Genomic DNA, 12,407 nt, shown 5'->3' on the forward strand with positions numbered 1-12,407 from the left:
TACACCAGTCTCACAATGTAACTGCACTCTTTAATCTCTTAACCTTAGATGGGTAAAGTCCATTTGCCTGATTATGGTAGAAAAGACTTTTCCATGAATGAGGGTTTAATTATTTGTCTAGACAATGACACACTTTAAGCTACAACTAGAGCAAAATCTTGATCATTTTTGCATGTGTTAGAAACTTCCATATCTCCACATTGATTCCTTGGCAGTGAGTTTTTCTTTGCCTTTCTCAGGAACTACTTTCTACCTTCGCCTATAACATGTGCCCATTTGTTAATCTACTCATATTTCCAGACTAAATATATACTATGTGCATATTTATTTTATAAGGAAAATCCTTACAGACAAAAATGTCAGGAGAATGACTACTTCAACCTGACTCATCCTTTTACTATGGTTTCCAGTTAGAATTGATGGGAAACTTTGATCAAAGCCAACTGGAAAATGGAATTCCTGAGAATGTGCTGATAGAATGCAGACAAGAGTATGGTGGAGAAGCATGGAAAAACCTAGAAAGCCAAACAGAATATTTCCAGGACAATAAAATTATGTCCCTGTACTTGATTGGAACTTGAATTTCAAAGCAAGAATGGTAACTTTTACCACATTGTTGTAAAATCTACCAATGTAGATTGAGACATTTTAAGCATAAGGTCTAATTTATTTTCTTTCTTAACAGTAAAAATAAAGGAAAATAACATAAACATGATTTTTGTAATTAATGTTTAAATAAAAAAAGAATTAGTTTTTAGAAAATGAAAAATTTAAGGCTTTGATTAGGATATAGCATATTCTTTCTACAGAAGTCTCAATAAATAAGAAAAATTTCTGGAGCTGTAGTTAATTTTAATATTCTTTTTGAGTCCCAGTATTTCAATTGTATGTTTTCAGTCTTGGTTTCTTGTATAAATCTGTATTTATTATAATCGTTATTCATTTAAGTCAATAGAGATTTATTACTTGGAATTAAAAATTCCAATCTCAGGGCCCAGCACTGTGGCTCATACCTGTAATCCCAGTACTTTGGGAGGCCAAGGCGGGTGGATCAACCTGAGGTTAGGAGTTCGAGACCAGCCTGACCAATGTGGTGAAACCTAGTCTCTATTAAAAATACAAAAATTAGCTGGGTGTGGTGATGCATGCCTGTAATCCCAGCTACTAGGAGGCTAAGGCGGGAGAATTGCTTGAACCCAGGAGATGGAGGATGCAGTGAGCCGAGATCGCGCCATTGCTCTCCAGACTGGGCAACAAGAGTGAGACTCCCCCTCAAAAAAAAAAAAAAAAAAAAGGGGGAAAAGAAAATTTCCAATCTTGGAAACAATTAAAGCCAGGAAAGGATAAGTGGATGGATATTTCATAAGCAACTGACTGAGTGAGCTGTGATTATTAAGTACTTAAAAATATTCCCGGTGTCTCTTACTTCACTTAGATCTAAATTTGAAAAAAAATATATGTAGGCTGGGTGTGGTGGCTCAAGCTTGTAATCTCAGCACTATGGGAAGCCAAGGGCTGAGGTCAGGAATTCGAGACCAGCTTGGCCAAAATGGTGAAACCCTGTCTCTACTAAAAATACAAAAATTAGCCAGGTATGGTGGCTCAGGCCTGTAATACCAGCTACTAGGTAGGCTGAGGCAGGAGAATAGTTTGAATTTAGGAGGCAGAAGTTACAGTAAGCAGGCATCTTGATATAGAAAGTTGCCTGTAAGTTACTCTAAAGTAGTGCTTCACAACACTTCCTCACTTTATCGGTTGACACAATTACTATATCTCATCTGCTGCAATATCACTTAATTTTCATTAAATATTAGTTTCTGAGTTCCACTGATATTATGTAATGGCATAAGCCCATAACTTTTGCTGATTAGAACTAAAACTGTTGGACAAAATGCAAAAACAGCTACCTGGAAGCACGGAAAGAAAACAGAAGCAAGTAGACGATGGAAAGATGTCAAAACAGAGATGTGACCTGGTTGGAGGTGAGCATCTCAGTTTTCTTTTTTCTCTCAAGACTAGTCCCCAAGTGAGGGGTTAGGGGAACAGAAAAATTGTGGTATGGATATATGGAGAATGAAACTTCAAGAGAAATCCATGTTTTATTTTCACTCCCAAGCTTTATTGTCTCTTGTGGTCTGTAGAATATAGCCAGATTCCATTAGAGGAAGAGCCAGGGAAAGAGGTTCTCCTAATTCCATGCATATGCACCCACAATAAACTCAGTCTTATACTAAAGTTTTTATACCTAAGTCTGATTCAAATCAGCATAGCACAAGCTTAGAGAGCTAAGCTGAGGTTTAAATCACTGTACACAGAAGGCAAATCGGAAATTATAATCTCAACATGGCCAGCTTGGTTTTCAGATAATATGAAAACATCAACATTCTTCAAAGAGTTAAACAGGACTCAGAGACTACATGATATTTACAATACCCAGATACAATTTAAAATTATCAAAGCTGCAAAGTACTAGAAAAGTGTAACAACTTCTCATGGGAAAATATGATCAACAGATACCAACCCCAAGATGACCGTGCTGTTGAAACTATCAGACAGAAACTTTAAATCAGTTATAAAACGATGTTTTATGGGGTAAATAGGAGCATACTGAACTGAAACATAGGAACTTTCAGGAAAATATAATACAGAACCAAGTACAAAATTTAAGTTGAAACGTGCAATGTCTGAAATAAAACCTCAATGAATGGGTTTAACAGCAAATTACAAATGACACAAAAGCCGTAAATGTTGTGAAAGCAAAAATTCTGATTCTTCAGGAACAGAGCCTGAAGAATCTGTGGAATAAAATAAAAATGTCAAACATGCATAATTCGAGTTCCAGAAGAGAGAACAGAGGTTGAGGCACAATAGATATGTGAATAAATAACAAGCAGCAATGGCTCAAACTTGGGAAACACAGAAATTGATAGATCCTAGAAATTCAGTAAATCTAAGCAGGAAAACATAAGGAAAACTGTGCCTTTTAGATGCTTCATAATCAAGTTGGTTAAAAAAAAAAAAAAATTTCAAAAAAAAGTTGTGAATGCAGCTAAAGAATACTAGACATTGTTTACAGAGGAACAATTAATTTTTCAAATGACTATGAGTTTCTTATCACAAACTACCGAGGTCTGAAGATGGAGGAACAGCTTTTTATAGTATTGAAAGAAAATAACTGATTCAAGAAAATGACCAAAAATATCCTTCAGGAATAAAAAAAAAAAAAGAACCCTACATTTTTAGATTAAAGAAAGTGTAGAAAATCAATCCCTAGGAGGCTTAGACTTATAAGAAATACTAAATGAAGTCGTTTATTCTGAAAAATATGGTACTAGGAGAAACTTGTTTCTTCAGAATGATGGAAATGCAATGGAAAGGTGAATATCAGGGTAGATGTAAAAAATGTTTTTACATGAGTTTTAAAATATGTTGAATATTAAAATGAAATGTTCTGGTGTGGTTTTCATCTGTAGAGATATAACATAGGTAAAAACATAAAGTAAAAATCAGTCAAGTATTAATCTATAGGTTTGCAAGTTTCTGCATTTTACATCTAGTGGACCATAAAAGTTTAAGTATGCATTTATTGATCCACAGAGCAACTGCTAAAAAAGTGCAATGAGATATTGCATGAAAGCCAATAGATTAATTAAAAAGATACCAAAATCCATTTATATAGCGCAAAAGAAGCAAAAAGATTAGAAACAGAGAGACAAAAACAGATGGGACACGCAAAACATAAATAACAAAATGGTAGACCTAAATTCAAATACATGAAACATTATGTTAAGTAGTAATAATGTGAACATTCCAATAAAAGGCAAACCATGAAAAAAAATTTAAACTAACGTCTTACTATGAGATGACTATAAGAGTTTAAATTAAATGGACAGAAATAAATGTAAAACGCAAAGAGGAAGCGAAAGAAGGCTATAATAGCTGTCTTATTATCTGTTACAACAGAATTTGAGATAAGAGCACTCCTCAGAAATAAAGAGGATCTGTTTTCTATAATAAAAGGAAAAATGTCATCAGAAATATATGCAATATTTACTGACCATGTGCTTAATGATAGAGTCTCAATGTATGTTAAACAAAAACAGACAAAATTAAAGGGAAATCCAGACCAGTCCACAATAATGGCAAGAGATTTTAATATTTCTATCTTGGCAATTGATGGAACAACCAGACCAAAAAAAATCACTAAGAATATAGACAATCTGTAGAACATTACAAACACTACAAACCGCTTTGATCTACAGCCAGGAATTTCACAATATGCATTTTTCTCAAGTGCAAATGGAACATTCACCAAGACAGACCATATGCTGGTTAATAAAACAAGTATTACATTTAAAAGGACTCTTTTACCACCATTAAATTAAATTAGAAATTAATAAAAATTAAGACATACAAATAGAAAATAAAAAGTAGATATCAAAAAAATATTTTGAGAAAGATAAAATATCCAGGTCTTAAATGGTATACTTCTAAATAATTCAGAGATCAAATATAAAATCACAATGTGAGTTGAAATCATAATGAAAATACAACGTTTCAAAATTTGTAGAATGTAGCTAAAGCAGAAAACTTAAACTTTTAAATGCTTGTAATAGAAATAAGAAAATAAAAGTATCAATGACCTAGGTTTACTTTAAGAACTAGATTCAAAAAGGAACAATGCAAAGTCAAAGTAAGTACAAGAAAGAAAATTATAAAAATATAGAGCAAAAAGTAAAGGAAATAAAAAAAAAACAGTCAAAGGAGAAAATTAGCAGAGAAGATTGGCTGATTCTCTAAAAAGATTGACAAAATTGACAAATCCTTAGCTTGGATTATGAATCATCAATATCTGGAACAGAAAAGGGATTATTGTGACAGACTCTTCAGTAATTAAATGAATAATAAGATAATATTTTGAAAAACTGAATATCAATTAATTTAACACATTGAAAAGAATAGAAAGTTTCTTGAAAAATGCAACAAAACAAAAAAGACACAATAAGAAACTGAAAATTAAGTAGCCCTATATGCATTTTTTGAAACATGAACCTGTTATCAAAAAATATCACAAAAGGAAAATAGGCCCATATGGTTCTCTGGAGAATTCCATCAAACATTCAAGGAATAAATTAGACAAATGCTACACTATATACACCTAGAATACTATACATTGTAAACAGAGGAATACAATGAAAAATAGATTTTATATATATACATATTTCTAATATGCATACAGTAGAAAATACAGGAAGGATTATTTCCCAACTCATTTTATGAGGCCTACACAAACTGAATATCAAAACCTAACAAAAGCATTATAAAAAGAGAAATTAAGAATAATATCTCTCATGAATAATCCTTAACAAAGTATTCGTAACATACAGTCAGGGGAAGAACCTGAACTCAGAACATATTAATAACTCTTGTGAGTCTGGCGCAGTGGCTCACACCTGTAATCCCAGCACTTTGGGAGGCCAAGGCGGGAGGATTATGAGGTCAGGAGATCGAGACCATCCTGGCCAACATGATAAAACCCCGTTTCTACTAGAAATAAAAAAAAGAAAAAAAAAAAAGCTAGGCATGGTGGTGCATCCCTGTAGTCCCAGCTACTGAGGAGGCTGAGGCAGGATAATTGTTTGAACCATGGAGTCAGAGATTGCAGTGAGCCAAGATGGCTCCAAAGCACTCCAGCCTGGTGACAGATGGAGACTCTTTCAAAAAATAAAAAATATAACTAAATAACTCTTGTGACTCAATCATACAAAAAATAGTTACAATGTAAATATAAATTAAATCACAAATTGAGGTAACACTATGTATTGATTAGATGGGTAAAAATAAGATAATTGGTCAAGTGTTCTCAAGGCTGTTGTGCAACTGAAGCTCATACTTTGCTAGAGGGAATTTAAAATGGTACCGCCTATGAGAACAATCTGGAATTTTCTTTAAAAATTAAGCACACACATATCAAGTGACACAGCCTTTCAATTCCTAGGTATTTACTCAAACGGAATGAAAATGTATGTCTACAGGAAGAATTGTATATGGTTTTCTTAGCAACATTATTTGTAACTCGAAACTAGAAGAAAACTAAAGTAATTGTGGTATATTAATGTAATAAAATATTACTCAGTAATGAAGGTAAATGAACTGCCGTTATAGTAATGTAGATGAATATCAAAATTATTCTGCCAAGTTAAATAAGATAGGTAGACATAAGGTGCACATGGTATGATCATGGTATGACTTTTGTTATATGACACTGGAGAAAATGTGATCTAATATATAGTGACTAAAACAACATTACTTGCTACCTGTAAATGGTGATAAGGGAGACATGAAATACAGAAGAACACAGAAAAATACTAGAGGGCTGATGAACATGTTCATTGTCTTGATTTTGGTAGTTTTATAAGTATATACATATGTTATAAAAATGATCAAATTTTACACTTTTACATATGTACATTTTATTGTACTTCAATTATACCTCAATAAATGTGGGAAACATTGAAGAGAGAGAGATGGATAGATAGATGATAGATAGATAAATAGATAGATAGATAGATAGATAGATAGATAGATAGATAGATAGATACATACATACATACATACATACATTGACAGATAGATATTCTGTGGTGAATATTAAACATTAAATGAGACATGATCTCTTTCCATGGAGCTGTTAGTCTCATAGATAGGGAAGACAACATGTTTACCAGGAATCATATAAAAGCACATTCAAGTAAGTATTCTAGGAAAGTGCAGGAAACAAAAATGGCTGATTAACAATGTGCAAAAATCACAAGCATTCCTATACACTAACGACAGACAAACAAAGAGCCAAATCATGAGTGAACTCTCATTCACAATTGCTACAAACAGCATAAAATATCTAAGGGCCAGGCATGGTGGCTCACACCTGTAATCCCAGTACTTTGGGAGGCCGAAGCAGGTGGATCACAAGATCAGCAGATTGAGAACATCCTGGCCAACATGGTGAAACCTTGTCTCTACTAAAAATACAAAAATTAGCCAGGCATGTTGGTGCATTCTGGTAATCCCAGCTACTCAGGATGCTGTGGCAGGAGAATCGCTTGAACCTGGGGGGTGGAGGTGGTGGTGAGCTGAGATCACGCCACTGCACTCCAGCCTGGGCAACAAGAGTGAAACACCATCTCAAAAAAAAAAAAAAAAAAAAAAAAAAAAAGCAAACCCTAGGAATACAACTTAACAAGGGTTGTGAAGGACCTTTTCAAGGAGAACTACAAACCACTGCTCAAGGAAATAAGAGAGGACACAAACGAATGGAAAAACATTCCATGCTAATGGATAGGAAGAATCAATATCATGAAAATGGCCATACTGCCCAAAGTAATTTATAGATGCAGTGCTACCACCATCAGTTACCATTGACTTTCTTCACAGAATTGGAAAAAAACTACTTTAAACTTTATATGGAACCAACAAAGAGCCCACATAGCCAAAACAATCCTAAGCAAAAAGAACAAAGCTGGAAGCATCATGCTACCTGACTTCAAACTATGCTACAAGGCTATGGTAAACAAAACAGCATGGTACTGGTACCAAAACAGATCTATAGACCAATGGAACAGAACAGAGACCTCTGAAATAACAACACACATCTACAACCCTCTGATCTTTGACAAACCTGACAAAAACAAGGAATGGCGAAAGGATTCCCTATTTAATAAATGGTGCTGGGAAAACTGGTTAGCCATACGCAGAAAACTGAAACTGAACCCCTTCCTTACACCTTATACAAAAATCAGCTCGAGATGGATTAAAGACTTAAACAGAAGACCTAAGACCATAAAAATTCTAGAAGAAAACCTGGGCAATACCATTCAGGACATAGGAATGGGCAAAGACTTCATGTGTGAAACACCAAAAGCAATGACAACAAAAGCCAAAATGGACAATTGGGATCTACTTAAACTAAAGAGCTTCTGCACAACAAAAGAAACTATCATCAGAGTGAGCAGACAACCTACAGAATCAGAGAAAAGTTTTCCAGTCTATCCATCTGACAAATGGCTAATATCCAGAATCTACAAAGAACTCGAATAAATTTATAAGAAAAAAACTACCCCATCAAAAAGTGGGCGAAGGATATGAACAGACACTTCTCAAAAGAAGACATTTATGCAGCCAACAAACATACGAAAAATGCTCATTATCACTGGTCATTAGAGAGATGCAAATCAAAACCACAATGAAATACAATCTCATGCCAGTTAGAATGGTGATCATTAAAATGTCAGGAAATAAGAGATGCTGGAGAGGATATGGAGGAATAGGAATGCTTTTACACTGTTGGTGGGAGTGTAAATTAGTTCAACCATTGTGGAAGACAGTGTGGTGATTCCTCAAGGATCCTGAACTAGAAATACCATTTGACCCAGCAATCCCATTACTGGGTATATACCCAAAAGATTATAAATATTCTTACTATAAAGACACATGCACACATATGATTATTATGGCACTATTCACAATAGCAAAGACTTGGAACCAACCCAAATGTCCATCAGTGATAAACTGGATTAAGAAAATGTGGCACATATTACACCACAGAATACTATGTAGCCATTAAAAAGATGAGTTCATGTCCTTTGCAGAGACGTGGATGAAGCTGGAAATCATCCTTCTCAGTAAACTAACACAGGGACAGAAAACCAAACACTACATGTTCTCACTCATAAATGGGAGTTAAACAATGAGAACACATGGACACAGTCAGGGAAACATCATACACCGGAGCCGGTTGGGGATGGGGGGCTAGGGGAGGGATAACATTAGGTGAAATACCTATTGTAGGTGATGGGTCGATGGGTGCAGAAAACCACCATGGCACGTGTATACCTATGTAACAAAACTGCATGATCTGCACACGTGCCCCAGAAGTTAAAGTATAATTTAAAAAAATAGCTGATTAAAAGTTGAATAGTTTCAGGCAACTAAAAGACATATGAGCTTTGCCTCAATATGTGGGTAGAATTTTGGCAGGCAGATTTTGCAAAGGGGAGTTGAGCATGAATAGATGAGAGGCCAAAAGCAAAGCTATAACATAATGGATAGATGTGTGATGGCACTGTAAGTAGTCCTTTATAAACTGAGCATGGCACACTTGTATGTTCATTATGGGGAGAAGATTATATGTAACAAATATTTATTTAAAAAATACTCTGACTTAATTTGTTTGGCAATAAATGCTTCCTACTATTTCCACTCAGGGTTGTGTTATTAAATATATAGTGGTAAGACAATGCTATGTGCAAACATTTAGAAGGGTTAAAGAGATCATTGCAATGGTTGAAATACAAAAGAAAGAATAGATATAAGACATAAATGTGGCTTCAACTAATTTTAGGAATAATTTAGATGTCAGGACAGAGAGAGTTCATTTGATAAGGAAAAAAAAAGTAAAAGAAAACTTAACAATTTAATCTTGAATGACCTAGAAAATGGTAATGCTGTTGATAGAATCAGGGCTTTAAATGAAAATATCTGGTGTGATGGAGAGAGTTGTTCGAAGTAGGTGGAGTGGGGGAGGAGTGCTGATATTTCATCTACATAGAGAGCTCAATAAAAGTTTGAGGGAAAAGCCAGAGCAGGGGTCTTGCTTTGGGTGTAATCTACATACAAGTCTCATTTCAATGTGGCTGAACATCGGGAATAGTGATAAAGGTGAGTTTTGTCTTTTCTATTTCAATATACCCCTAAGTACAAGCAAAATGTTAAAATGAGAACTTTAGAAAAACACCCTCATATATTTCAACTAATTTGACTGAAAACAAAGCACTATATTACAGGGTAGTTCTGGTTGCTTTGCTTCACAGTTTCTCTCGGGAATAACTTCAGCACCTATATTCAGATTTGTGTGATGATACAACAATGTAGGGAGTGTAATAGTAAAGCTTTTATCAATAAGTGTGGCACCCTATTGGTGTGCGGATTGTCGATGGCAACAAAAACTATGGGGTGTTGAATCAGAGCAAAAATCCTACCTTTCCATTCTCAACATCACTATGAAAAGGACATAAAATGTTGGCTCTGTTGAAATATCTACAAGAAACTAAAATACATAACCATCCCTTCATCATATCCAGGTCATTTCAAAGTTAACCTAAGCAGGAAAAGAGAGTTTAAAGAAAACATATGTAAATCCTTTCCCTATCTGATCCCACACTGAGCAGAGGCTTACCAGCTAAAAGGTACTTTTGTTCATCTAGCATTCTTCACAGTAGCACAGAGATTGATGGGACAGAATACGTCCACTGAACTAAACTACAGCACTTACAAATAATGCCTCACTCAGCATAGAAACTCTCTGCAAAAATTGAACAATATATCCTTGTATGAATGTGCTTACCACCTTTGAAAGTGTACTTTTGATGGAGTTTATATCAAAGAGATTCAAAAAAAGGCTGAGGACTTTTTAAAAATATGGTATAATATCCTGAAAAATATGTCATTTTTGTCTATTCCCCACCTCAGTCTCTATAATTGTTACAGGAGGAAAGACGGTGGGGTGGAAATATATAAGAAAGTGATCAAATGGCTGTATTTTAAAACAACAAAAGCACCTTAATATTCTTCACATCATTATGTTTCCATTAAGGTCTTGAGGGTCTAGTAAAGATAGCTACAGCCATCTGCAACTCCCAGTCCATAGCACAGCCTGCAAGGACTTGAAATCACAAACATTTTTTTAATGCTGCAATTTAATCTTCACTATCCTAGACATCATCGCTATTCAAAGAGGAGTTCTAAACTCCAAAACAATTTTCCAACTTAAGAAATGAATATGTTATATAAAGACTGATTCACTTATTTCTAAAGCCACATTATCTCTTTCAAGCAACTCAGTTGCGAAGTGGTATGGGCAGGAATGTTGCTCTACCTTGACAAAATGTGTTATACATTGTAGGGACAATCCTTAATTTTTAAAAATAAACATTGTACACAAGTATATTAATCATATGCTCCTCTAATAACCAGTAATGTATAAATGATTAAGAAGATAAATTGGGAAGTTTTCTTTTGTAATTTTCTTGGCACTGTGAAAGTAAAGTATTAAACGTGAGTCATCGGTGCAAAGAACGTATGCCACAGAGCCCAGAGGCTGTGGTACCGCATGGCTTTGGCAAAGCCCTACATCTTTGTAGGTCTCATTTTCTTATCTATCTGGTGAAGTGGTGGCTTGGAGAATGCCTAAGAGCATTTTTAATTGTAATATTTACAAACTCCTCAATCCTAAATCACATTATGTGACAATGTATAGAATTGGGTAAATAAGGCTGGGCGCGGTGGCTCAAGCCTGTAATCCCAGCACTTTGGGAGGCCGAGACGGGCGGATCACAAGGTCAGGAGATCGAGACCATCCTAGCTAACACAGTGAAACCCCGTCTCTACTAAAAAATACAAAAAACTAGCCGGGCGAGGTGGCGGGCGCCTGTAGTCCCAGCTACTCGGGAGGCTGAGGCAGGAGAATGGCGGGAACCCGGGAGGCGGAGCTTGCAGTGAGCTGAGATCCGGCCACTGCACTCCAGCCCGGGCAACAGAACGAGACTCCGTCTCAAAAAAAAAAAAAAAAAAAAAAGAATTGGGTAAATAGAATAAGTCAGCTATACTAATGTTAGATAATAGAATTTTCATGAATAAATAAAATGTGGTATATCCATAAATTAATTATATATTAGAAAATGTAAAAAGCAAAAATCACCATCACTTGATTGTTAGAGATGATAATCACTTTTCACACTCTTGATTATATATTCCACAGACAAAAAAGAGAATTTGTTCATTTTAATGAACTTTGATACATGGAGTAGAAATAGTATCACCAGCCCTAAGATGAATTGCACAACCTACAATTCCTCTCCCTGAGGTCTTACAGTTTACTTCCTCACCTGAAATAGAGAATTAGGCTAATTCTTTATTTTATTTTTAATTCACACATAATAATTGTACATATTTATGGGATGCAGTGTGATGTTTCAATACGTGTATATACTGTGTAATGATAAAATCAGGGTAATTCTTCCTATCTATGTGTAATTTTGTACCCCTTGACCAATCTCTCCCCATATTTCCTATCTATCCTTCCTCTCCAGTTTCTGGTAACCACTATTCCACTGGTTACTTCTATGAGATCAACTTTTTAAGTTTTTGAAAATGAGTGATATCACGTGATATTTGTCTTTCTGTACTTGGCTTGTTTCACTAAGTATGTCTTCAGGCTTCATCCATGTTTTTGCAAATGGCAAGATTTCTTTCTTTTTCATGGCTGAATAGTATTCCATTGTGTGTGTGTGTGTATATTACAAATTGTGTGTGTATGTATATATATTATATATTACAATGTCTATATATAT

This window comes from Macaca nemestrina, chromosome 3, assembly GCF_043159975.1.
Source record: "Macaca nemestrina isolate mMacNem1 chromosome 3, mMacNem.hap1, whole genome shotgun sequence".
In the NCBI taxonomy this organism is placed as follows: domain Eukaryota; kingdom Metazoa; phylum Chordata; class Mammalia; order Primates; family Cercopithecidae; genus Macaca; species Macaca nemestrina.